The sequence below is a fragment of the Lissotriton vulgaris genome, chromosome 7 (assembly GCF_964263255.1).
Source record: "Lissotriton vulgaris chromosome 7, aLisVul1.2, whole genome shotgun sequence".
Classification (NCBI taxonomy): Eukaryota; Metazoa; Chordata; class Amphibia; order Caudata; family Salamandridae; genus Lissotriton; species Lissotriton vulgaris.
The window spans coordinates 251,721,952-251,748,230 of NC_141695.1; positions in this window are offsets into that span (position 1 = coordinate 251,721,952).

Genomic DNA, 26,279 nt, shown 5'->3' on the forward strand with positions numbered 1-26,279 from the left:
ATTGCGATACTACTTATGTAGTATATGTGATTGTTTGTTCCTGTACTAAAATTTATGTTGGTAGTACAACTAGAAGATTACGTGACAGGATGATTGAGCATTTCCGTGCACTTAAAAATGGTGACACAAGGTATCCGATAGCTGCCCATTTTATAAGAACTCAGGATGACTCTCAGAAACACAAATTCAGTTATCATGGCATAGATGTTGTGAAAGCTGACAAGAGAGGCGGAGAGAGAACCCTATAACTGAGACTTAGGGAGTGTATGTGGATTATGAAATTGAGGGCTGTGGAGGATGGCCTGAAATTGGATCCTGAATTACAGTATTTTTTGGGACATTAAATCTGTTTATATTATGCATTTAATAGGTAATTATCCTGTAAGTATTTTTCTTTTATTCACCCATGTTGCGTTTATATATGAAGAGTATTCCCCTATGACCTGTTTATGTTGGAACACATATTTTCACATACTGTAAATCTAGAAGTATCTTGATTGTAGCAAAATAGTACGGTTGTATTTGATTCATGTGATCAGTTTATTTCTAATGTTAATAACTTCAATATTATGATTGCTTTAGCTTTGACAGTATATTGTATTGTGTCTCCTTTTCACTCTATATTCTCTCTTTGGAACTTTTACTTATATATATTCTTCTTCTTTGTATTATACTTTCTTCTGAAACAACTCTTATTTTCCATTCGGAACGTCGCCCTTGGATTTAATCTATATAATACCGATGATTCCTATTATTGATTGAGGCGAATGGAACCTCCTTTGGAATAGAATCACCGTTAGCTCCATGGATGATTAGCGGTGTAACATTGATGATACTTGGAGTTCGAGACTGCCTTAGACTAGCAGTCTAGTTCATTTTCTTTTCTTTTTGTGCATTGGTTTGTTATATTCCCGTTGTTTATTTACAATAATATGGGTGAAACCTATTTACATTGTGTTTAATTGACTTTGACATGGTCGCTTTACATTATTACAGTACAGAACGTAGTAGTTTTTTCATCACACGCTGAGAATGAGTAGGAAACATTCATCCATAGACCTAGAGAGGGGACTTGTTAGCGCTGATCGGCAGTTTGAATTGGATGAATGTGAGTCGTACACTTTGGGAATAATATTAATTAGTTTTGGTCACACATACTAGGATTACTGAATAAAATATGATGATTGCGATTCCACGCTTCAACCAGTGGGTATTTATATATAAGATTAAACACTACCAACACGTGTTTGCTGCTTTTGGATGTAATGAAGTGTTTGAATCATCACTCATGGAAATAAAGAAGATCTTTAAATCTGGATTTGACAACGTTTTTGGAGCATATTTGACCACCAGAGAACATATTTTGTCATTTTATGGACTACACTACCTTTTGATTAGAGAAATGGACTTTGATTGCCAGTGATCATTACGAGTGGTCACATGATTGAGAGTTTCTAACTTATAATCATAACAAAATATTTGATTTTGTGCTGAATGTGATAGATATTGTGCTTTAGAGATACTTAGCTCTTTGATTATTTTGGAGCTCAGGGAGGATCTCCCTTTGTATTCATGGCAAAACTCAAAAATGCGTGATCTGCCATCAACCTCCACCTTCAGTCTAGCTGGGTAGAGCATCCCATATCTGAGGCCTAGGTTCTTCAGAGCAGCCTTCACGCCGTTGAACTTGCATCTTGCATCTTGCACCACGACTGTGAAGTCCGGGAAAAAGGAGAGTTTACTTCCCTGCCACTGGACGTCTCCTCGCTCATGGGCAGAACAAAGGCAGAGTCCTTGAACCTGAAGTTTATGAGCCTGGCTATGATGGATCTTGGAGGTAACTTGGGTTTGGGGCGAGGTCCAGTGATCTATGGGCATGTTCTAAAACAAATCCCAGCGTAAAGGACTCCCTGCCAAATAGATCAGACAGTAACTGCTCCACGAAGACATCCATCTGCCCCGAGGTGGCCGTCTCTGTCACACCAAGAATTCGTATGTTGTTATGACGATTACGATCTTCTAAGTATTTGTTCTTAATAGCCACTTCCTTTAGAATCATTCCACCCTTTCTAGCTTTTTCTATGACTGTGCCGCACCATGTTCTATATCGAAGATCCTGGCCTTGACGAGGTCCAGCCGACGATCCTGTGCCTGCACCTTCTCGCCCATATCAGCCAGATTCTTATCCAGTGCGTAAAACCTGCCATTCAGGGCTTTGAAGCCAGCCCTCATCTCCTTAAGCATGGGAACAGTAAGCGAATCAGGGTTGTCTGCATCCTCGCCGCCCTGTGCGCCATCGGCCACGTCAGTGGGGTTGTCAACCGTAGTGTCCGTAACATTCTCAAAAGGCAGCATCCACTGCTTAGGATCTTACCACCCCATAGAGTCCAGCAACCGGTCGTGCCCACCTGGGCAGATGCAGATTGGCAGAGGTGTGCCTCCATGCACAGAGTTGCAGACCATCAGGGCGGGGCGAGCCTCCAGATCCGGCTATGTAGTGTAGAACCCCACTTCAAAGGGTGATGAATTAGGAACTTAGAGCAAGCTCCATGAGGCCGAGCACTCGGTGGTGTGGTGGCAATGTCCTGAATGGCGGCAACTGGAGTAGTGCAGTAGAGAAATACAAGGGCAAACCACCACCGGTCTGCCAGTCAGCAGGGAAGGAGCGTCAGTGGGAATGCGCAGACCAGGACCCAGGTGCAGCGTATGTGAAAGGAAGATAAACAGCAGTAGAGCCGGAGCCAGCAAATATGCAGAGCAGCTCAGGGGGGCCCAACACAGTCCTGTAGGCCAGTCGCACTCTCAGGGCCCAAAGCGGAGGCAGATCCAGGAGCCCCCCTGCAGTGAGCTAGTGGCAGAGGTGCAGCCTGTGAAACAAATTGTAGACACCCACCTCGGCCTGCAGAGCGCTGCGGAGGTCAAAGCTGATGGAGACCATCAAGTCCTGGGGCCGGGGACGGGGCCGGCATAGGGGAAGCAGATACAGCCCTCCGGGAGGAGGGAGCCAACACGCCCAATCAGGCCTCTCGCCTTCCCGACCCCCAAAGCGCATCAAATCGGGCCTCCCTCACTAGGCCCGCCACACTCCCAGCGGCCACAATGAAAGCCAAGGCCCGGCGCGGCCGCGACCACAAGGCCCAGAGGAAGCCTCCAGTCGCAGAGCCCGCTGAGACCGACACACAAAGTGGCACAGGGGGACGGGGGGAGGGACACTACTACTGGTGGAGATGGGGCGGCAGTATCGGCAGAAGAGGACTCCGATCGGGGGACCATGCTCACCTTCGGAGGTCCATCCGCATCTTGAGTCGCCCGAGCTGCTTCCGAAAGGCCTCAGGGCCGCAGCACCATCTGAAGTAGCGCCGGCTCTAGATGAGGATGATCCACCACTCGGATCAGAGCGGCGATGGTATCTCCACACGCCACAAGCTCTCCAGGCAGAAAGGGAGAGGCATCTGCAATATAACGGTCACAATGAGTGAAGGGAAAGGTGCTTAGAAAGCACCCGGCCGGCAGAGCTTCAGGCGCAGGTGGCCATCTTAGTCGCCTGCGTGGCCTCGCCCCAGTCAGTTGATTTTTTAACTGGATTTTATGGTGAGGAGAATACTCATCCCATCATACATGATTTTTATAAAATGCAGGAACCTGGGCTACTGCCCATTTCCTGGCATAGGTATATTTTAAATTAATTGGAATGTTTGTAAGTTTATTTATTTGCAGAGTTACTTAAAACCATTGTAAAGCATGCAATGTAATGTTGGATGTAATGTAATGTTTATTATTGTTTAGTTAATTAAAACCATAACAATTTTAAAACAAGAACTAAAAAGCGGATAAAAAAAACAGTATTACACTAAAGGTTAAAAGGACAAGAATTTAAATATACAGTCACTTCGTCTCTACATAGGGTGTCTAAAATGTCCATTGTTAGTAGTAGCAAGAAAAAAGAGAAAATTCCGTGCCGTGAGATGGCCATCAGTTGGCCATGCTTCCGAACAGCTTTGTAAACGCTTTGAGAAATTTAATGAGTCTGCCATTCAATGGGGGATCAGAGGGTTTAGGCACGCCATTATTGCAGCTCTGCAAAATCTAATTCCCCTATCATTGAAGCATTTTTTTAGGAAGATCGCTCGCTCCTCCTGTAGTTTCTTGCATGTGCAGATTACATGGATGAAATCTTCTTTGTAGAAGTTGCACAGCCTGCATGATTTGGGGCCTGTATGCAACCAGGCGGGCAGGTCAGCCAGGGATGGTAAAGTTCCAAAATGTAGTGTCATAAGTTGCGTTTTTACATTAATTGAAAATGTTTTGCTCAGGTATGCCGCCGGTGCAAGGGACTTATAGTGGTTTAACACCATCCAGGCGTGCAACCTTGATTTAAAAGTATTTTTATCCAATAGAGATGAATGGATTTTTGACGCCCTATTTACAGCTTGCTTAAAAGATTGGTACAGCAAATTTTTGTTCCATAATTCCATTGTGCATGTAGTGGAGAGGGATTTGCAGAGGTATTGATTAAAAGGAGAAGTTTTATCCTCATTTTATTCACACCAAAGGGCTTCGTTAATTTTTGATGTGGCTGCATTTAGTTTCAGGCGATACCAGGTTTTCACAGTCACGTACATTCTTCCTATTTCTTCATTTATTAAACCAAATTCAAGGCGGACCTGGGCTGTAGAGCCCGACCTTTGTATGTGGAATACTTTTTAGTAGATGGAAGCTATTAGTTTATTTATGAGCTCTCCGTACTCCCCGTGGAAGGCAGCGCTGGCGTATGCTAGAGTTGGCAGGATTTTTGCCTTCATTACAGCGAGCAAGGGTTTATAGGAGGGCCCTTCAGCTTTTTAGCCAGTAGACTGAAGGCAAATGTTAGGGCACTTGTTCTTTGAGACATATACTTTTTTTCCTCAGTGAGATTTTTAGAGTTGTCAATGTAGAGGCCTAGGTATTTGTATTTTTTACCTCCTCTAGCTGAGTTCCATTTAGCCAAATTGTCTGTTTTCTTTGCTTTTTGCTACCAATCACCATAGTTTAAGTTTTGCATGTGTTTATTTCAAGTTTATTTTCTGAGATATAAGATGACATTTCGTTAAGGCATCTTTGTAGATCGATCTTTGTATGCCTCATTAACACCACGTCGTCCGCATATGAAAGATGCGAGAGCCTCAATTCACCAAGCTTTGGTGGATGGGAGTTAATACTGTCCAGCCTTTGAGAGAGGTCTGATAGACACAGATTGAAAAGGTGTGGGGCCAGGATGCACCCTTATTTTAAGCCTCTGTTGGTCGGCAGTTTCCTCGATAGTCTGGACCTATCACCTATCTTGATCCTTAGCCAGGTATTTGAATAAAATAGCAATATGCCTTTTAATACCCTGTCAGGGATGTCCCAGGCTCGCAGCTTTTTCCACAGGAGGTGAAGATCAACACTATCAAAGGCCGCTTTTAGGTGTACGAAGCAGAGGTAAAGATGTGATTTCCTCTGCTTGCACTTGTTCGCAATTAGTGATAGACCTAAGATGTTCGTCGTCGTCCCTAGGCCTTGCCTGAAACCCGTCTGGTTAGCCGGGATGAGGTTAAGGTTGTCAGACCATGCCTTAAGGTCTTCTAGCACCCGGGTGGCGTAGTATTTCGCCTCTATGTCCAGCAGGGCTATCAACCTATAGTGAGCTGGATTTGCTCTGTCACCTCTTTTAAATATTGGAGTCAGAATCGAACCTTTCCAATTTTCTGGTATTGTATTTATATTCTCTATTTCTTGGTAAAGTTTAGAGAGGTGATTGCCCCAAAACGAGAAGTCATGTTTAAAAACTGCTTGGGGGATGCCGTTGGGGCCTGGCGCATCGTGGTTTCTGCCTTTCTTGATTATACGTATGACTCCTTCACTTGAGGGGGACATGTAGTTCGTTGGTGGTGTCAAAGAGGTGTTTCCCTCTATTGGGTTTATTTCGACATCTGTCTGCTCTTTTTTGTGGAGTAAGGGCGTCTTCTGGGCAGGTAGTTTCTATGGCCCCTTTGGGTTTACCATTTCCCACTACTGGATCGGAGGAGTTTCTTTTACTTCTTCCCTGATAGAATGTTTCTGAAAACCTCATGATTAAGAATTCCGCCCACTCCGATTCTTGTATATTTGAGGATAAATATTTGGCTGGCTGATTCAAATTGTTTATAATTATCCAGAACTGTTTAGATTTGGTTTTCTTTGAGCTGCAGAGGTGTTCTGCCCAGAATTTGTCGTTGCTCTTTCTTTTCTCGTCCCAGAGGTCTTTTTTATAGCTTTTTCTGAGCTGCCTTGCCCTATCCCATGCAACTGTATCAGGGGCTGTTCTTTTTAACATCCTTATGGATTTTTTAAGGTTACGTTTCGAAGTTTGCAGCCGGGCTGTAGATGTTTTTCCCCGGGCGTTTGTTTGGCTGAGAATGTTTATGTTTTTTCTTCCAGGCGACATTAATGTTGTTAGATCCGCAGTGAAGTTTTCCCACGCTTGTATTTTATTCTGGGCCCGGCATTGCTTGCAATTAGCTTTTCTTTTATTTTTGACTGTACGGTTTCAATTGAATCGTGTGACCATTTTAGGCGTTTTAAGTCAACTGTGTATATGTTGCCTACTACTGTTGCGTTTACCAGATGTTTGCTAGTTTGTAGACTAAAATGGATCAGCTGATATGAGTGGTCGCTCTTAGTTGTAAATTCTATCAAAAAGTGGGAAAAGTATGGTAGCAGTGAAACTGAGATTGCTGTGTAGTCCAATCTTGATCTTGTTTTTCCACCGTGGAATGTAAACTTACGGGGGAAATCGTCAGGAGTCCGACCATTCATCACTCTTAGCCCGAGAAACTCTAGAGCATTTACGAACCCTTGGCCTACATGGTCAACATTTGGTCTTGTTGACTGGTATTGGTGTGGAACAGACCAAATTATATTATCAGATTCTGGAAATTCGTCCTCATCCGGAGTATGAATTAAATTTGAGTGAAAGTCCCCAGTGAGTATCAAGTCCCACGAGTGGAAGGTACTTCGGATATTTGTGATGATAGTGATTAATTCTTTGTTGTGGGCTAGTTTATTTCTGGCCGTGGGGTGTGCGTAAGTGTTCATCAAGAGGACAGTTTTTGTTCTGCTAGCAGGCCCCAATGTCAATTTGATCATTTGAATGTTTGGTCCTACTGTTGCCATTTGTTCGCTCTCGATTTTTAACTCTGCCGAGATGTAGACTGCAAGGCCCCCTTTAGGGCGACCAAAGATTTTATCTTTGGTGGCTGGGACAGTATAGTGGATGTAGTTTGCCAAAGGGAGAGCTTCTAGTGCCCAAGTTTCTTGCAGAGCTATTATGTCGTAATTTTCCCATTTTTTTGGGTGAGCTCCATTCTCCAGCCATTTTTTTGCCCCGGTGATGTTCCACGAAAGCATCTGTATGTTGCACGGGTCTTGAGTTGCTGGGGTGTGTTCCGTTGGTTAGTGCCATGATTTCGAATTTAGCACTGCTGGCAGCCAGCTTCAGTTGTCCTTTGCCCCATCCCTTCTGTTTGCCAGGACATTCTGTGGTTCCCTTTTCTGTATTGTAGAGAGGGTGCCACCAATTGACCCTTTAAGGAATGTTTGGTTGTTCGGCGTGCTGTCTTCTCGCCATTGACCATTTCCGTTGCCGGGTTTAAGAATGTTATTCAGGGGGCCAGGATAGCATGGAGTCTCTGGTTTTAGCAGTTTAATTCCCCAAGCTTCGAATTGTGCTTTAGAGTCCATAATATGCTGAGCGTCTTCTACAGTTAGCTAGGTTGTCAGTGTTATCTCCTTGATTTTTTGGTGTTCCATTCCTATGAATTCTACTGCCAGTAGGTTCGCTGTGGTCAGATATTTTAACAATGGTATGTTTGCTGTTAATTTCAATATGTTCCCCCTATTCAATTTGTCGTGGAGGCCCTTGGAATCATATTCTGGGATTAGCAGTAGTTGCCTTTCTTTTGGAACGTTAAAGGGGCCTAGCCGTGGCGTTGGGTCTTCTGCCTTGTTTTCAACTTTAATTTGCTTTTTGTCATCTATAATCTCAACTTTTATATTGTCTTGTTGGGACTTGAAAACCACCGCAGGGTGTTCGACCTGGAGAGCATCCACCCGACGACCTGCTTTGTAGGTAGTTTCTACTTCCTGGACCGTGTGTCTTTGGTTTGTGTCTTCTTCGTGTATCAATTGTAGGTTCCTATGATTTTCCACTGTTCTAATGGTTCCACCAAAACTGGCCATTTGGGGTTTTGGGGTGTCATTTTTCTTGACATCTATCATGCTATCACCATACTTTTGTTTCCCCGTATTTGAGGTTTCTTGGTTGTCGAGGGCCTTTCTTGGTTCTTGCTGTCCTTCTGCGTGTTCTTTCTTGGTGCAAGGGTCCATTTCTATTTTAGAGGCACCTTGGTTTTTTCCAACTTTGTTTCCTGGGCCTTTTTCTACAAGGCTATTGTGAGCTGAAGAGCTGGTAGTCGTTGTTCCTAGTTGGTCGAGATTTCTCGTATCCTCTTTGATAGTTTGTTTGCATTGCCCTCTTTTGATCTGAGGAAGTTTAAGGCGGATGTGCATCGTTGTTTGTTGGGCACCAATTAGGTTCCCTGATTGGGTAGCCTTTTTAGTTGGCCCGTGTTTGATGTCACCTTTTCTTTCAGCTTGTTTATCCTGTTCTACCAATTCTGAGCTGGTAGAGTTAGCAGTAAAGTCATCTGCTGAACTAACCGAAACAGATGTTATATTACCAGACTTTGGTAGGCAGAACATTGGATAGATCTTTGTTGTATGCTGCTCTGAGGGCAGGGACATATTGTTGCGCGCTTTCCTGTCGCGTTTTTTTTGTTTGCTTGATAATTTTTGATGATTGTTGTTTGTCCATACCTGCTTGTCTGTTTTGTCATCTTCGAGGGGCTCTGGGCTTGAGAGAACTTGCTTGTTTTCTGTATTTGCTTTTGTTGGATCGTTTTCTTTTACCTTCTTTTTTTCCTTCACCCCCAGAGTGAGTTTATTATTTTGGATTATTTGTTCAAGGAGTGTGGGCAACAAACTTAATTTGTCAATTATAGGACTACATGCACACTGGGCAGAATATTTTGCCTGGGCTCTTATCATAAAGTTGTTCATGTTCTCCAATTTCGAATTGATCCCTGCAATTTGTGTTGCTATGATGTTCATCAGATCTATTTGGATGTCCATCTTGTCATTTTGCATGTTGAACACACTTATTGTTGTCTGTAATGTATTCAGTAAAGATCTGGATGTCTCCGAGAAGCCACTTTGTTTACTGGCTGTCTCTCCTTGTTGATTGTTTGATTTTAATTCTTGAGACTGTTTTGGATATTGGACTTGGTGAAGCTGTTGGGTGCTATCATCAATCTCCATACAGGGTGTTTTGTTGGTATTTAGGGTAGTTTTAGTTCCCAGGGGGGATTTCTTTAAAGTCGTATTATTTTGAGGTTTGACCTGGTGCTTTCTGCCCTTTTGGGAAATCGTTTCCGAAACAGTTATTTGTCTTGGGTCTCTAGTTGTTGATGACATTCTTTCAGTTGGCCAGATTTTATCCATATCTTCTCGGTCTTCTTGGTCCTTCTGGTGGACCTGGACGGCTGTGTGAAGCCTTGTTGACCTTACGTTGTTTGTTACAGGTATCGGGGTGGAAGATATGTGGTCCCCTTGAGATGTTTTGAGGATTGTAGTAGGCAAATAGTATTTTTCCCTGAAGCTTAATGCCCTTTTATGGGGATTTGTTTGGCTTGCTGTCGTGTTCAGTCAGTCCATTTGGTTTGTTTGTTCTGAATTGTCTTCGGTGATGGTGTATGCAGTGCTCTTGCTTGTGGTCCCGTCCGCTTGGGCGGCGTCAGAGCTTAGGCATAGTATCTCTTTATGTACCAGACCTGTGTTGGTGCGATTAATTAACTCCTCCATGTCTGCCGAGGACAGACTGGATTTTTCCTCATTCTGGCTTGGTTTTCGTAAGAGCCACTTTCTAATGGTACAGTCTGGGTTTTGCCCCACTTCATTTTGTGCCTTGTTTTTTCCGTTCCAAGGCAGGGAAAAAGTCTGGGGAGCTAGAGGCGTCATAAGGCCTGAGATCTCTGCTGTTGTAGAGTAGATTGCTGCTCCGGGATCTTTAAGCAATTGGAGTCTAATCAGTCTATCACTCAGCGCTAGCTTTCTTTTAGCGCCTTCCCTTATGTTTCTAAACATTGTTGTTATTGGGGAGATTAGAGGGCTATTTTGCTTGCTGACACACCCTTCTACTTCTGATTTTGCACCTTGTTGTTTTTTTTCTTGCTCTTGCTCTTGCTCTGCTCTTAGCTTTCTGAGTTGGCGTCTGTCTGACTCTCCCCGATCTCATTTCCCTAGGTTGGCCTCCTTTGTGGGTCCGGCAGCTGGTCCCTTTTTAACTTTAGCCTAATGCTAGCTTAATGCTAGAATGCTAGAATTTAGCACGAGGTTTCTCTTACCCTTCTCTTTTCCCCTCCTGCGCAACCCCTTTTTTTCGGGGGTTGAGTCAGGTCTGCGGGCCAAATGCACTTGCAACCAGTCTGTGCCCACTATGGTAAAACAATGCCCCTTCAGGGCTCCAACGACTGAGAAAGTGTTGCAGCTTGGTGGCCTGCTCTTCCCAGTTGCGCAACCGTGGGCCCTTATTTTTTTCCGCGTGCGCACTCAATTCACCCCTCGCACCTCGGTAGGGGTAGTGACTCAATGACCTCAGGGCTACCCTCCGCAAGCTGCTCCACAGGTTGCTCTGAGGACCTTCCCGACCAACCGAACCGAGCCGGGCACCCCCTGAGCACCACAAAGCCCCCTCAGAGTCAGGTCCCCATGCTCCTAACAGCCCCAAGGCTCTCAAGGCTCACCTGGAGTCTGGAGAAGACTGAAGGCTCGTCCTCGCTCCGCCGCCGCTACTCGCCACTCGGTCTCGGTTTCCACTTCTCCGTCGGCGGCCCTGGTCCTGTGAGAGACCACGGTAGATAGGGCTCTGGCAAGGTCACTGGCAAGCTCTGGTGAATTTACTGGTCCGTCTGGAAGACCGCCACCACCACAGTCGAGCGTACACCGCCGCCGGGGGCCCCCGTCCTGTCTGCCCAACCAGACTGCAGGATGTAATTGCGGAGGGGAGCCTGGTCCCATTATTTTAAAATCTTCACTGTGATTACCGGCACTGCCGGTTCTGGCGACGCCGCCGCTGCTGCTACCTGCTGCCACTGACCCGCCTCTCTCCCACCGCTGCATTTCCTAGTCTTGCCTTCCTTGTCTGCCGACAAAGACAGCGGCAATGGCAGTAGAAGCGGGAAGCATGGCTGCGGCTATTGAGCGGCTATTGAGCAGTGTGGCTGGTTCGCGGCTTCCCGGCTCCCGGCTTCCCGGCAACCGTTTAATTCAGCGGCTACCGCTGCTGCACCCGTTCACAGGCTCGCTCAGCTCGCTCTTCCTGACAACACAAAGGGAGGAGAATCGGTGATAAAGGGAAATGGGAGTAAACGAAAGAAAGAAGAAGTGAAGCTTGAGGAGATGGAAAGTCACCTGTATAATGACATGCAAAATAAAACCTGTTGGGATCTTTGCTGGATCTATGATCAATGGAACTCTCTGTTAGTTGCTAGGTGTTTAGAATGTTATCTCTTGAGATAGAGTCAGTAAGAAGAAAGCTGGAGAAGGAGCTGGAGGTCTCTTCCTGTGCACTGAATAAATTCAACTTATTTATCTTCAATCAATTTGTGTGGACCCCTCTTTACATTGGCGACGAGGTGGAGAAACTCTGGCAGGGGCAGAGTACTTTAGACCTTCATCCCTGGATGGTATTACCTGGAGCGGGTAATATACATTTCCTCCTTCTATTGTGGACCATAGACATTTTGGGATTGAAATGGATGGTAATAACTTTTTCTTCTAGGAAAGTATTTGGAAGAGTTTACTTGACCAAGCAGGGGTCTAATTTGCTTGGTTGGCGTCACCAAAAAGATTTGGGCATTACGTTAAATCCCAATGCACCTGAACCAGTGTCTTCTTTTACTGTTCTCAACGTTGATGGTTTTGAGATCGACATTATGAGGAAGTTTCCTGATGTCTTCACTGATAAACTGGGTAAATTAAAAGGGTTTACACACAGAATAATTTTTTTTAAAAATGCAGTACCTGTAGTTCACAAAGTTAGAAATGTTCCACATTTAATGAGGGCTCCCCTAAAAGATGAATTAGATAAGTTATTGGAGTTGAAAATAATTGAGCCCATTGAAGCCTCTGAGTGACTTGCGCCCATTGTGGTCGCGCCAAAGGATGGGGGAGCGAACATTCGTCTGTGTGTAGATTTGCGCGACTTGAATAGAAATATTTGGGTGGACAGGCAACCTCTGCCCAATATTTCTGAAATGTTGAGTGCAATGGGTGGGGGCGTGATTTTCAGTGTGATCGACATGTCGGCTGCGTATCATCAAATAGATTTGGACGTGAAATCGTGTCACCTCACCTCTTTTGTGACTCCGCTAGGAGCTTTTAGGTATTGTAGAATGCCTTTTGGCCTGGCATCTGCTTCGGCAGTATTTCAAAGGGTAATGCAGAAGGTTTTAGCTGGTGTAGAGAATGTCTTGTGTTTTCAAGATGATGTGTTGGTTGTTGGAAAAGATTGTGAACATCATGATAAGGTCTTGACTGAAGTGTTGGTGCGAATGGAAAGGAATGGATTAACCATAAAGAGATAAAAGTGTCAACTTAAACGTGACTGTGTGACTTACTTGGGTCATGAAATATCTGGTCTGGGAATTAAACCTAAGAAGAGCATAGTTTCCGCAGTCACTAATGCTCCTACACCTACTTGCAAAGACCAGCTTAGGTCATTCTTAGGCTTAGCGGAATATTGTTCAAAATTTATTAAGGGATTTGCTGATGTTGTGGAACCCTTAAGGTTGCTGATGAAGAATGGTGTTATGTTCAAATGGAGTGAAAGTTGTGAGGAGGCATTTGAAAGGGTGAAGAATGGTATTTTGAATGCTCCGACCTTGGGTCATTTTGATGTTCAGGCCAAAACTTTGGTAACTACAGATGCAAGTAGTGTGGGGCTTGGAGCAGTGTTGACTCAAATTTCTTGTGGTGTTGAAAGAATCATTGGATTCGCCTCAAGGAGACTTCAAGGAGCAGAAGTTTCTTATTCAGTGATTGAAAGGGAAGCTCTTGCCTGTACTTGGGGTATCAAGCATTTTAGGTATTTTCTGTGGGGTTTACCTTTTAGGGTAAGGACTGATCATAAGCCCCTGGTGCATTTATTCAAAGGTGGTAGAGGCCTAGAAGGGAATGTGACTCCCAGAATTTCGAAGTGGATTCTATCAGTTTTAGAATACAATTTCGACATGGAATACGTTAAGGGTGAGAAAAATGTGGTGGCGGATTATTTGTCTAGGATGCCAATTGATGTGGTATCTGAGGAGTTTGTGGGTGAAGAATTTTGTGCCAGTTGCAATGAAATGTTGGCATTTGATAAAGTCGAGTGGGAAGGTGCTATGAGTGACGATCATTTATTGAAATTAGTTATGGAAAATGTGTCTGGTGGTTGGTCCAAGGAGTCTTGTTGTGATGTTAGGTTAAAAGGTTTTCTTCATGTGGAGGGAGAATTGAGTGTTGCGGATGGTAAATTGTGGCGTAGGAATAGATTGGTTCCACCGTTCAGTCTCAGAACTAAAATTATGAGCTTGGCACATGAAGGCCATTTGGGTCGTAACATGACAAAGAGGAGAATTCGTGAATCCTACTGGTGGCCAGGTATGGATGGAGAAATTGATGATATCGTGAAGAATTGTTATGCATGTGCTAGTAGCGATAAGACCAAAGTAGTCAGACAACCTCCTCTCCAAACTGTAGAGTTTCCAGGACATCCGTGGGAAAAATTAGCTAAAGACTTCTTAGGCCCAATCCATAAATTGGGCGCGCGTAACAGGTTCTTGGTGGTACTTGTGGATTACCATTCGAAATGGTTTGTAGTGGAATCCACTGAGTTTATCGATACCAGGAGAGTGATTGGGTTTTTGGAGAGAGCGTTCTTGGGTGAGGGGATTCCAAAGACTTTGGTGTCGGATAACGGTGTACAATTGGTTTCTAGAGAGATGAAAGAATTCCTTGGTGGTAAGGGAGTTTGTCATGAAAAAGTAGCATTATTCAGGCCACAGGCTAATGGATTAGTGGAGAGGGTGAACAGGTTGTTAATGGAGAATATTCAACTATCTCTTGCTAATGGTTTGATTTGGTCTGATGAATTAAAGAAAATGATGTGGTCTTACAGGGTCACTCCACACTCTGTTACTGGTATTTCACCGTTCGTTTCTCTTAAAGGTCGTGAGCCTGGTGTGAAAGAGGTCCCAGGTTGGTTGAGAAACAAGGAGTGCGTATGGGTTGATCGTAGAGTGGTAAAGTATGGTGTTGAGAAACGGCAAGGTGATTCTGCTCTGCTGTATAACTTGAGAATGAGAGTACGTGAGAACGATTTCAAAGTGGGTGATTGGGTTGTGACAAGGAAGGATGGATTTGTGGTTAAGGGTGAGAGTAAGTTCTCGCAACTAATGCAAATTAAGTGTGTCAAAAGAAATGTTCTTATTTTGACAGATGGTTCTGCTTGGAGCTGCGGAAATGTTGCGAGGTGTTCAGCTCCTTAATGCGTTTGCATCTCTATTCTGTCCTTATGTTCTCTGTGGTGCAACTGCATTATTATTGTTCATATTGTATTTCTTTTATTATTTGTAATGGGGGAGATGTGTTGGGATCTTTGCTGGATCTATGATCAATGGAACTCTCTGTTAGTTGCTAGGTGTTTAGAATGTTATCTCTTGAGATAGAGTCAGTAAGAAGAAAGCTGGAGAAGGAGTTGGAGGTCTCTTCCTGTGCACTGAATAAATTCAACTTATTTATCTTCAATCAATTTGTGTGGACCCCTCTTTACATAACCATATATAAAATATTCGACCACTATAATAAAATGTCATTATACTAAAAATGTAGAACGCTTCTGTTGCTTTACAATATTAAAAATAGAAAATGTAGCCTTGCAGGAGCAACCTATGTAAGTAACACAGTCGCCTGTATCGATTAGTGCTCCCCCTGCATAAATTAATGAACCAGATACTCCAATGCCCAACAGCTTTAGTGTCAGTTTGGCATTTTTGCCCGGGCTGCTTTGAGAAATTGAACTAATCTAGTATTGAATTGTGGTGATGCGGGGTCGAAGCATGCCAAAACTGCCTGCCTCCTTGTCCGAATACCCCTTTGATTAAAGGGAATTTTTAGCAGATGCCTCCTTTCGTGAAGCATCTCCGTACAAGAACAGATGGTGTGAATAATGTCCCCCTTGCCGTTTTTGTACAGACAGCATACTGTGAAAGGTTGGACCCTTTTCCATGGAGGAAGGTGCTGCTTACATTGGCATCACTCCGAGACGTAACTTTAGGAATTTTAATTTCAGTGCTTTTGAGTAGCCCAGGTTAAAATATTGTTGCGGGGCTAGAATCTTGCACGAGTGCAAAGTCATCCAAGCATGCGCTCTGACAGAAGAAGCAGCAGTGACTGTACTTTCAGCGACTTCCACACTAATTTTTTAAAAACTGAATGGTTATTACTAGTTAACATGTGAGCGGCCCTTGAGCCAATCAAGGCTCGTTCCTCTTACTTCCGCGTCAGTAAGAACACCCGTCCGGTTAGTTTCCACTCCCTGTGAAGACACCGACGAACACCCCTCCGGTTAGCTTCCATTCCCTGTGAGGTTGCCCACAACACGAGCCCGGACCCCGATGCTTGCAGTTACCGCGCAACAAATATAGTAAGTCAGCGTGAAACCTGCTGGCATGATGTAAGTTAAATAACGTGAATCTTTGCCCGTGGAGGCACCACTAACCGAAGCGTTTATATTTTTTGCAGTTGAAGCCTAGCTTCCAAAATGCTTATCCACGTAAGTGTTACTATTCCATCTTTTAAGATTTCATACGGTTACGTAGAGAGCCGCCACTACATCACAGCCGCTTCTAACACTTGTGCACTGATCACCCGTCACCCGCCGACATAGATATGCAGTCACCTACCAGCATGAATTTGAATGCATGCTACCTTACAGTACTAGTTTTGAATATTGATATGATGGGCTACATATTATGTATTTCTGTTTGCAGAGCTCCTTGATAAAGGGCGATGGAGCCCGAAATGCATTGGAGCGACGTTGAATGAAATGATATGTATATTGAATATAAGGATTATTTGAAAGCTTCACTTGATATGAAATGAAAATATCGAAGTAAAGTACTGATGAATATTAACCAATTTGAACATTAAAACAATATTCAACCTTATTTGAAGTGAGTCTTCTGTGAAGAACTAAAAGGAGTGCCCAATGGCAGGGATGCGTTCATAATGCATGTGCGAACATTTCTTATCATTATCTGACAACGTATATGGACGGATAGGTTACCTGCTGGAGCACCCAACCCTTACAAAACTGAACTGCGAAAATATTCAAGTTTGTGAAAACACTGACCACTCAAGAAAGTGCTGTGCACCTTGCCAACCCCCTTTGGTCTATTATTATGATAGATACACAATTGCCACACTAAAACTCTAACTGTGTACAATTACAGGTTACAACTTAGACAGATGTAGGAGGAATCTCACGGCACTTCTGCAACTGATCAGGACACGCTATAGATTTCATCACTCGGCCCCATTGTCCACTACATTCTCCGAGATCATGAGTGTCATTTATATTTAATCCTGGCTTACTGGGCAATTGCACAATGCAATACTGTATGCTCAATTAAACACTTGTACTGATATTACAGACGCCACTGACAATCTGTCCGCCATTTCCATCCAACCCCCATGTAGGAGATCACAGATCCACAGAGCTCATCGGAGCTCTGTCTTCTATTCACCATCCTAAAAAAATGGCCACGCAGACAGCATTTCCGTATAAAACACCAATGGCATGAATTGTCATCGCACCGGCAGGAGAAGACACATCACAGATGAGATGCTAGAGAGATTACCGTGCCGATGCCAGGTAGGCAACTGTAACTGAATCAGAGCATGTGACCTTGCTCATTGTAACCCCCACCACAGGTAATGATGAGACTAACAGACTCTTCCTTGCAGCGCCAGCATCGTCTGAAATGATTCAAAACCATTACGGAAAGAATCAGTATATCCTTTAAAACAGCTCACATGAGCAGAGAGCGCCCTCGTGTGCATTCTGGTAAGAATTGACAGGGCCTCTGTGTTTTATTTAATTATAGTCACCAGTTTCACCGCCTTCAGTCTTCCGTGTATCTGTTTCCATATTACAGTCCCCTGCCTCTCCTGCTACACAACGACCATTTAGACTTCGGATCCATAGGACCGGCTCTTTATACATGCGTGTCTGCTTACCTCACTCTCATCTGTGTAGAGTCGCGCTCTAGTACTCCAGCGCTACGTCACCACGTAGCGCAATCCGCGGCCATCATGGATCACGCTGGAAACGCACAATTCGGAGCCGGAGCTGGTAGTGAGAGGCAGCACGTCCGGCGCTCTCTTGTAGAGCAATTATATTGAATAAACCCCTTTCCTACACAACCCACAGTGTCATGTCCTCATTGGTTAGGAACTTCAGACATCACAGTGGCGACGAGGCTGGGACCTAGAAAAGAAAAGTTTTAGAACAAAGGAAAGGAAGACCCAGCACCAGGTGGCAGGACAGGCAGAAACACGGAGGTGAAGCAAGAGCACTGCAAGATAGCGTGGCAGAGGTGCAGGAAGACGCAACGGAGCAGGGTGCATGCTGGCACAACCAGGTACAAGGGCACCCAGACCCAAGGAACAGGAGAGGGAACAGGCCCCCTAGTACCTCACGAAGGGCAAAGAAAGGGACGCAGGAGAAGCAGAAAGGACAGGCACCTGCAGCAAACCCAGTAAAGAAGTGAAATAAACTTTGGAAGTAGCCTGAGAGGGAAGCCACAAACCATACAGGGGCCCTGGCGGAGTCAGGGAGAAGTGGAGCAAGGGGCGCAGAGAGTCTCCAATTCCGACCAGAGCAGGATGAGGAGACAAGTGCATCAGGCAGCCCTAAAAGCCAGGAAACAGCACCGAAAAGGCGCAAATAAATGTATGCGCAAGCGTCATCAATGACGACACCAATTCCGTTCCTACCAAAACCGGGAGAGCCCCTGATGAAATGGGAAGACTGGAGAGAGTACATCCTCAACTACATAGAAGCCCTGGAAGACGAGAACGAAGAAGCGTTCACGAGCAAGAGAAAAAAAAGAATACTATTACACAACTTAGGCCCAGAAGGGATTAGGGTATTCCAAAACCTGGTGCAAAAACACTGGCAAACCGCAGTTGACGACGTGTTCGCGCACGCGATAGAGGAACTGAATGAGCATTACAGGCCTGCAGTATGCACGTCTATAGACCGGTACAATTTCCAGCAGAGAAAGCAGGAGATGGGAGAGTCAATTGACGAGTATGTGGCAGCGCTGAAGAAGTTAGCGACAACGTGCAAATTTGGCGCGCTGCACAATGAGTTCATAAAGGACCAGATAGTTATGCACACCACCAACAAAACAGTGCAAGACAAATTGTGGGCGAGCGGCAAAGCCACCCTGAAGGAAGTGATTGCCATTGTAAAGAAGGCTGAGTTGACGAAAAGATGCGTGGATGCAGCAAAGAGAGAACCTGTCACAAGGCCCATGGTGAACAAGTTCGACGATGAAGAACGCACGGGACGAAACAAGGGCGCAACGACAAACAGCAGAGGACCCAATCGATGGCCGGGGAAACCGGTGCAACAAGGAAAGCAAAATAGAGGAGCCAGGAACACGCGCTATCGCTGTGGCAGCCAAGCCCAGGAGGCCTACGACAAGAGATGCCCGGCGTTCCGAGCGAAGTGCATGTTCTGCGGCATAACTGGGGACTATGAAAAGGTGTGTCTCCAGAATGCAGGCCGCAACACGGTGAAATATGTGGAACAAGATCCGGAAGAAGCAGAGGAAAGGGGACATGAAGAAGAGGACACAGTACTGTGCATAGAAGACCAAGTGCTGGGTGTGGATGTCCGAAGATCGCGCAAACCACAGTGTGACATGCTGATAGGAGGAATCCAGATCAGCATTGTAGTGGATTCGGGATCACCGTATACTATCGTCCAAAGAGCAGTGTGGAATGAGAAGTTTAAGCCCCACTTAGGACCTCGGTTGGATCCTCCGGATATAAGACCTGTCCTGTACACGGGAGAACGAATCCCCATGGTAGGATACAGAGCGTTAAAGTTTGAATTCAATGGACGGAGTGCGGAGTGCAAACTGTATGTAGCGGAAAAGGGCCCGTCGGTCCTAAGCTGGATGGATCAAGGAGACCTTGGTATAAAACTAGACCCAGGAGGCGACGTACAAGTGCTGATGACAGCACCCGAACAATGGCTGGACTTAGAGAAAATGAAGAGGACCTTAAACCAGTATTGCAAAAAGTACGGAATGTCCCCATTGCAGTGAGAGAGGCAGCGCAACAGGAACTATGAGGGACTAGAGGGGAATGGAATAATCAAGCCCATAAACTGTGCAAAGTGGCTGGCGCCCCTAGTGGTAGTAATGAAACCTAACGGCAAGGTCCGGCTGTGCATGGACCTGAGAGAATTAAACAAGTGAATCGTGGAAATGTTGGCTAGGACTAAAGGAATAAAATGGTACTCCACCATCGATCTCACGTCTGCATATCACCAAATAGCCCTACACCCTGAAAGCAGGAAGCTAACATCGTTCATAACGCCTGGGTGTTACCAATTCCGCAGAATGCCATTTGGACTTGCCTCAGCAGCGGCCGTCTTCCAGAAACGAATGCATCGTCTCTTCAAGGACATGGAAGGGGTGCAGTACTTCCAGGACGACATATTGGTGATGGAGAAAGACCGGAGAGATCATGACATGAAATTAGACAAGGTGCTAAGTGTTCTAGTAGAAAAAGGCCTGACAGCGAAGTGGGAGAAGTGCCGTCTTGGGAAGGCCTCAGTCACCTACCTAGGACATGAAATAGGAGAGCAAGGCATCAAGCCAAAAAGGGAAAATGTAAAAGCCATTTGTGATTCCCCGCCTCCCTCCAGCAAGGAAGAAGTAAGATCCTTCTTAGGGATGGCTGATTACTACAGCAAATTCGTACAACATTTTGCCACCAAGACACATCATCTGAGGCAACTTATAAGAGACAAAACTGTGTTCACATGGACAGAAGAGACGCAAAGGGAATTCAAGGGCATCAAGAATGACATCAGCCAAGCCATACCCCTGCAAGGATATGACCCGCAAGGACAAACAGTGCAGATGACAGACGCCAGAGACAAAGGACTGGGAGCAGTCCTTATGCAAGAAAAAAGAAATGGGACAATGGAAACTCTCAGTTTTGCCTCCAGAGCCCTGTCAGACACAAAAAAGAAGTTCAGCGTCATAGAGAAAGAGATGCAAGCAGTGGTATGGGCCATGGGCAAATTCCGCCAGTTTCTATGGGGCACGAGGTTCCAACTGAAGACTGACCACAAACCACTTGTAAAAGTGCTCACGTCCAGTGGACATGCAAGCCCCACCCCCAGGATAGCCAAGATGACTCTTAAATTACTAGAGTATCGATACGACGTGGAGTACATCCCGGGAAGTAAGAACAAGGCAGCATACTACCTTAGTAGAGCTGCCGCGATAGAAAGAGCAATAGAAGGAACGGAAGAGAGCGATGAGATGGTAGCCTTGATGGAAGACCCGGAGAAGGTGATTAGCAACCAAGAGTGGGCAGAAGCATATAGAGAAGACTGGGACATCCAAGAAGTGAAGGAATACATAGTCATAGGGTGGCACCTACGGACAACCCTCAAGAAATTTTACGAAGTGCAAGAAGAATTGTCCCTGGACGACAAAGGCTCCTTCCTGTACAGAAGAGACAAAGTTGTACCCCTGAAGTTGTTGATACCACAATTGTTGGCGATTTTACATGAAGGTCATCTAGGGATCATTAAAACCAAGATGAGGGCCAAGCAGGGATATTGGTGGCCAGGGATGGACATACAATCCGAGAGACACGTGAGAGAGTCTGACCAATGCCAACGAGCGGATAAGACGATGAGGCCTTTGAGGCCAGTCTTCGGGAAATTCATCAATCCGAAGAATCCTTGGGAGGAGTTATCCATAGACATACTGGGACCAATAGTAGATGACCAAGGTGGACAGATACTCGAAATGGCCTGAGGTGCAAGAAGGTTCAAGAAGAAAAGGACACAGAAACGATACTCAAGTTTCTCACCGCGACCTTTCTCAGGGAAGGGATTTTGTTTTATACACTTAGTCTATTCTCTTTAGAACGTTTTTGTAAGGTTTGCTAATGAGTCAAACCTAGCTGTATCTCTAGGATAACTGAAATATCAAGGGCATTGGAAGAAACCTTCTTTCATTTATGAATTGGTTTTTCCTTATTTCTTTACGGAGCTGATGATTTGTTATGAAATTGATCTGTGATTATATGTACAGCCCTTTTCATGACTTTGTTACCCTGACTGATTTCTATACATCCCCATGATTTGTTCTTAATACAAACACTTTTTTGGTATATAATTTATTTGTTGTGTGCTTTTTAATCCTTTCTCCTCCTTTCGCTACCTCATTGAATGCATGATTTTGAATACCATTGAAATATTTCAGTTATCCTAGAGATACAGCTAGGTTTGACTCATTAGCAAACCTTACAAAAACATTCTAAAGAGAACAGACTAAGTGTATAAAAACAAAATCCCTTGTAGACACCCTTTTACTATAATTACGTACTTTGCCCAAGCCTACAAGGGTTTATTGGGTTTCCCCAAACACATTTTCTTTCTCAGGGAAGGCATTCCCAAGTCAGTTTCGAGTGACAATGGCCCCCAGTCTACCTCAGAGAAATGGCACAGATATATGGAGAGGAATGGCATCACATCCAAACACAGTTCCATATACCATCCTGCCGGAAATGGAGAAGTGGAGCGCTTCAACAGAGTGTTAATAGGATCCATTCAGGCAGCCATCATGATAGGCAAGGACTGGGAAAAGGAGGTCCTAAATATGATATGGGCCTACCACATCACCCCGACGAGCACAGGGTACAGCCCCTTCCAAATTCTAAGGGGTAGGGATCCCTTCACGAAAGACACCCTGGCATGGAAGGAGAAAACCATAACCAGCAAATGGTCTCCGGGAGTGGTACAGCAAAATTTAGAAAAAGCCCAAACAATATATACTGAACATTACAACAGGAGGAAGAATGTAAAGGAAATGTTCCTGGAGAAAGGAGAATGGGCTAGGGTCAAATTGGCGGTGTTACAAAAAAAAGGTGACAGCAAATACAGTCGCCCCTTACAAGTAAAGGAGGTGTACGAACGGGCGGCATTGCTAAGTGATGGGAATGTGTGGTCCCAAGATCGCATGTCCCGTTGTAACAAGATCCTACAATGGCACCCTGAAGACAGAGAGCAACCAACAATGGACCGGAGGTCACAGGAGAATGACATTGTGAGCCAGGAAGGTGAAGGGAGTTTGGTAACGGAAGGACAGGAAGAAGTGCAAGGGGGCAGTGAAAGTCCAAGAGCAGAGGTATGCCCCCGAGAAGAGAGAGAGACTCCCTGCAGAGAAAGACCGAGTACACAAGAAGGTAGAGAGACGGGTCCAACAGCGAACAGTCCTAGAGAAGTGGCTTCCACCCCAGTAAGACGGACAAGGGGTGGTAGAGTGATTGTGAGGCCCACCCAGATATCGAGACTTTGAGCTGGGAGAAGAAAAGTAATTATTGTGTTTTTATCTAGGAACCTAAATCGATATTCCTATTTTATGCCTTTGTATGGTTATAATCAATAATGTCCCTATAATGCCATAAGAATTATATCCATATCTAGCTGTAGCCCATGCAGTCACATTAAGCAAGGCTACTTCCCCGGACTCCTAGAAAGCACAACGAGTTCTCTAAACACACCAAACCTCCAGCAATCTGGGAAATCCCCATTTGCTTTTGTTTTGATTTGTCATAGAACTCCTGCAAGCACTGTAAGAACGGCCAGTTCTTAGTGACATCTTTATTGACGTCTTATGTACAACCTTACGTCAAACCTGGCACCTTTCAGGTATAAATATACCAACGTTGCCTTAAGCAAACACACAGTGGTGGTTTTGGAGCAGAGCAGCTATCTACTTGCCCGAGAGCCCAGCTGATGCGAGAGCCCACGGACGCTGCCCCTCCCCTTTGACGCGCTGAGAAAGACGCTGTCTTTTTCTCTAGCCGAGAAAATCCAGCTCCGGCGTTTCCAGCCTACCCTTGCGAGTTGCTGGAATATCGAGTCCTGAGGAAAGAGATACCAGACCTCCCACCTTCTATTACCAAGGTACGGAGCTGACTAAACCCTTAAAGAGAATTCTTGAGTGAGATTCTTGGCAAAACCAACTTAACTAAAACTGCTACTTACTTACTCCTTCCCACGTATTAGGCTTAGGTCAGGTACACCGGGGTAGGCGTATTTAGAAGCACCAGTTGAGTACGTTAGTCAATGTATATATGTATGTATAGATTTTATCCATTTTAAGTATCTTATGGCTAAGAAACCATATCAATGCTTTTACAGTATTATTTCATAATACTCCTTTTACTGTACATGCTTTACTTTACATTAAGTATTGCAATTGTGGCAATTCATTTCTCTTGCATGAGAAGGAAGACTGCTCAATAAATTACACCTGTTATTGAAAATGCCCATCTCTCTCTTCTCTGCACTCTGGTGAAACTAAGTATGCACATTTGAGTGAGTGAAATAGCTGTCTATTGTTTTCACACAACTCTAGAGATACACTCTTATTCTGAGGGAGCAAAGTTGTCATGTTACATGGTTGTCAGAAGCTAATCCCTTCTTGTCTATCCAGGGAGGTTTAATTCCTCCTCGTTTATTCGAGAAAGTTTCTAGTGACCTCTGAGCTAGCTGGCAAACCTTAAGTCTAATATAGTCAGTAGAGACCTAGTCGACCTCAGTCCTACGTCTACACTGCTGAATATATTATTCCAATGCGCAGAGCCTATTGTGAATATAGGAACTACACTACATGGCACCCAACGTTTGGTAAGGCGATAAAACTAACGCAAGACGTTAGAGTAACTCAGTCGTGCTTTTTCACACAGACCCTTTTTCCCGTAAATACTCCAATAGACGTCTGGAGTGGGTAAAAGGTTAAAATCCGCCAGGACTTAGTAGGAAGAGATTCCTATGTATAGTTTTTGGTTTATTCAACGTTGAAGGATACAGTGTTCCAAAATATTGTGCACCTAATCTTTGTTTCCTTGAAACTTGATCTGCAACAAAAAACTTTCAGTCAGTAAAATGGTGGAAAGTGGCGATGAAGCGGAGACAGCTAGAATAGCAGCTCAACTCCTAGAGGATGACACGAGTCTCCTACAGAATGACACGAATGCTATCCTCATTCCGATCAACATAAGAAAAACTATAACTCTTAAGCTTATAGAAAACGGACTGACATCACGAGGTGGTACAGTCATATTCGTGGTAGAGGCCCATGAATATCGGCAGACAGAGGTATTCTATTCATGGATAAACTTTCCAGCAGCAAGCGCTGTAACACACGAATTCCACTATTACAAAATAGAGGAACCTCCGGATGAATACACTCCTTTCGAGGACGTCGAAATCCCACTAAATTACCAAGAGCACCTGCTCTGGTTTAAAGGCACCCTAAAACATAATAATCACATCACCAGGCTCGGTCCACTAGGTAGACCAGGAGCAACGTGGCCGGTTCTAGCAAGCTACACACCACATCCAGACATTGAAAAAATGTCAGACCGAGAACTTTTAGCCCAGACAAAAGTACTAATTAAAATACATAGACAATTAGTCCAATATGTAATGCGGACTTCAACAGTCCAACCAGCTATTAAAATTCCACAGCTGACCCCTCACCAGGGGAACACAAACAAAATTACACCACAGAACATACAATTATGTCTTGGTAAAACACCTGCAAAAGGGGAACAAATTCCATTCTGGCTAGCACAAAAAATAACTCAAATAGAGGCAGTGTTTCCGGATACTACTCCTACTGAGAAACACAGAATTCTGACTATCTGTCTCCCAATGGGGATCGCACCACATGAGGAAGACTGTGACACTTGGGGCACAGTCTTTGCTTCCATTTACACAAAAACACATGGTGTTCCGTCCATGGCGGTAATACCAGATGTACTAAGACAGATTCAGAATGAATACGGTCCAGAACCTGCTTTAACTCTGTGTATGAAATTACTGAAGGACGTCAACCAGGTCTCTGCTATATTATTAGCCAACATAAAAGAAGAAGCAGCAACTGTGGCGATCCGCCAGAAATTGAAAGAAACAGATATAGCAGACCAACCAATTGAACTTGCCAGAATCATAGAAAAATCCTATGTTGAATCATAGAAAGATCCTATGAAGCCTAACATACCAGCAGTGTAATTAATTCCTACTATTCCCCCTAATCCCCATAGGACCACTAAACCAAATGCCAGAGGTATCACAAACAACAACCTTAGAAGAATCTGTATCACGCAGGAACCCTCTTCCACCACCAGCACGCCCACACTCAAATGTATTCTCCTGAATTGCAGATCGGCCGCTAGACATGCAGCAGACATAGCTGATCTCCTCCTCACACATGAGCCAGACTTGATAATGCTTACTGAAACTTGGTTAAAAGAATCCTCCACACCAATCATTGACATTCCAGTTCCACCCTACTACAACATCATCAGACTAGACCGAGCTAGAGCAGACAAGCCCGGGGTGGCATATCCTGCATACACGGCAGCAATATCTCAGTTAGCAGAGCCATCTCCCCTCTATTCCAATCTTGTGAATACATGTGCCTTAACATCACCAGCAAGGGTACTCGGAACCTTACCTTCATAGAACACTTCATGGACATGGTCTCATCATACATGGGTCGACAAAACACCCAAATATTCCTCGGAGACTTCAACCTCCACTCGAATGATCCTAATGATACAGCAGTGAACAGTCCTAAGAATTTCCTGGCTGACCTAGACCTAACGCAATTCTGCTACATCCCAACACACGACAAAGGATCGATCCTGGACTTATTAATATCTAAAACAGGCTCCATTCAGCTAGAGTCAATCCTACCTTGCGACTGGTCAGACCACCACATCATCACTTTGCCCATTAAGGAAAAGGTGAAAACGAACTCAGCCCAACCCACAAGACCAAAAGTGTG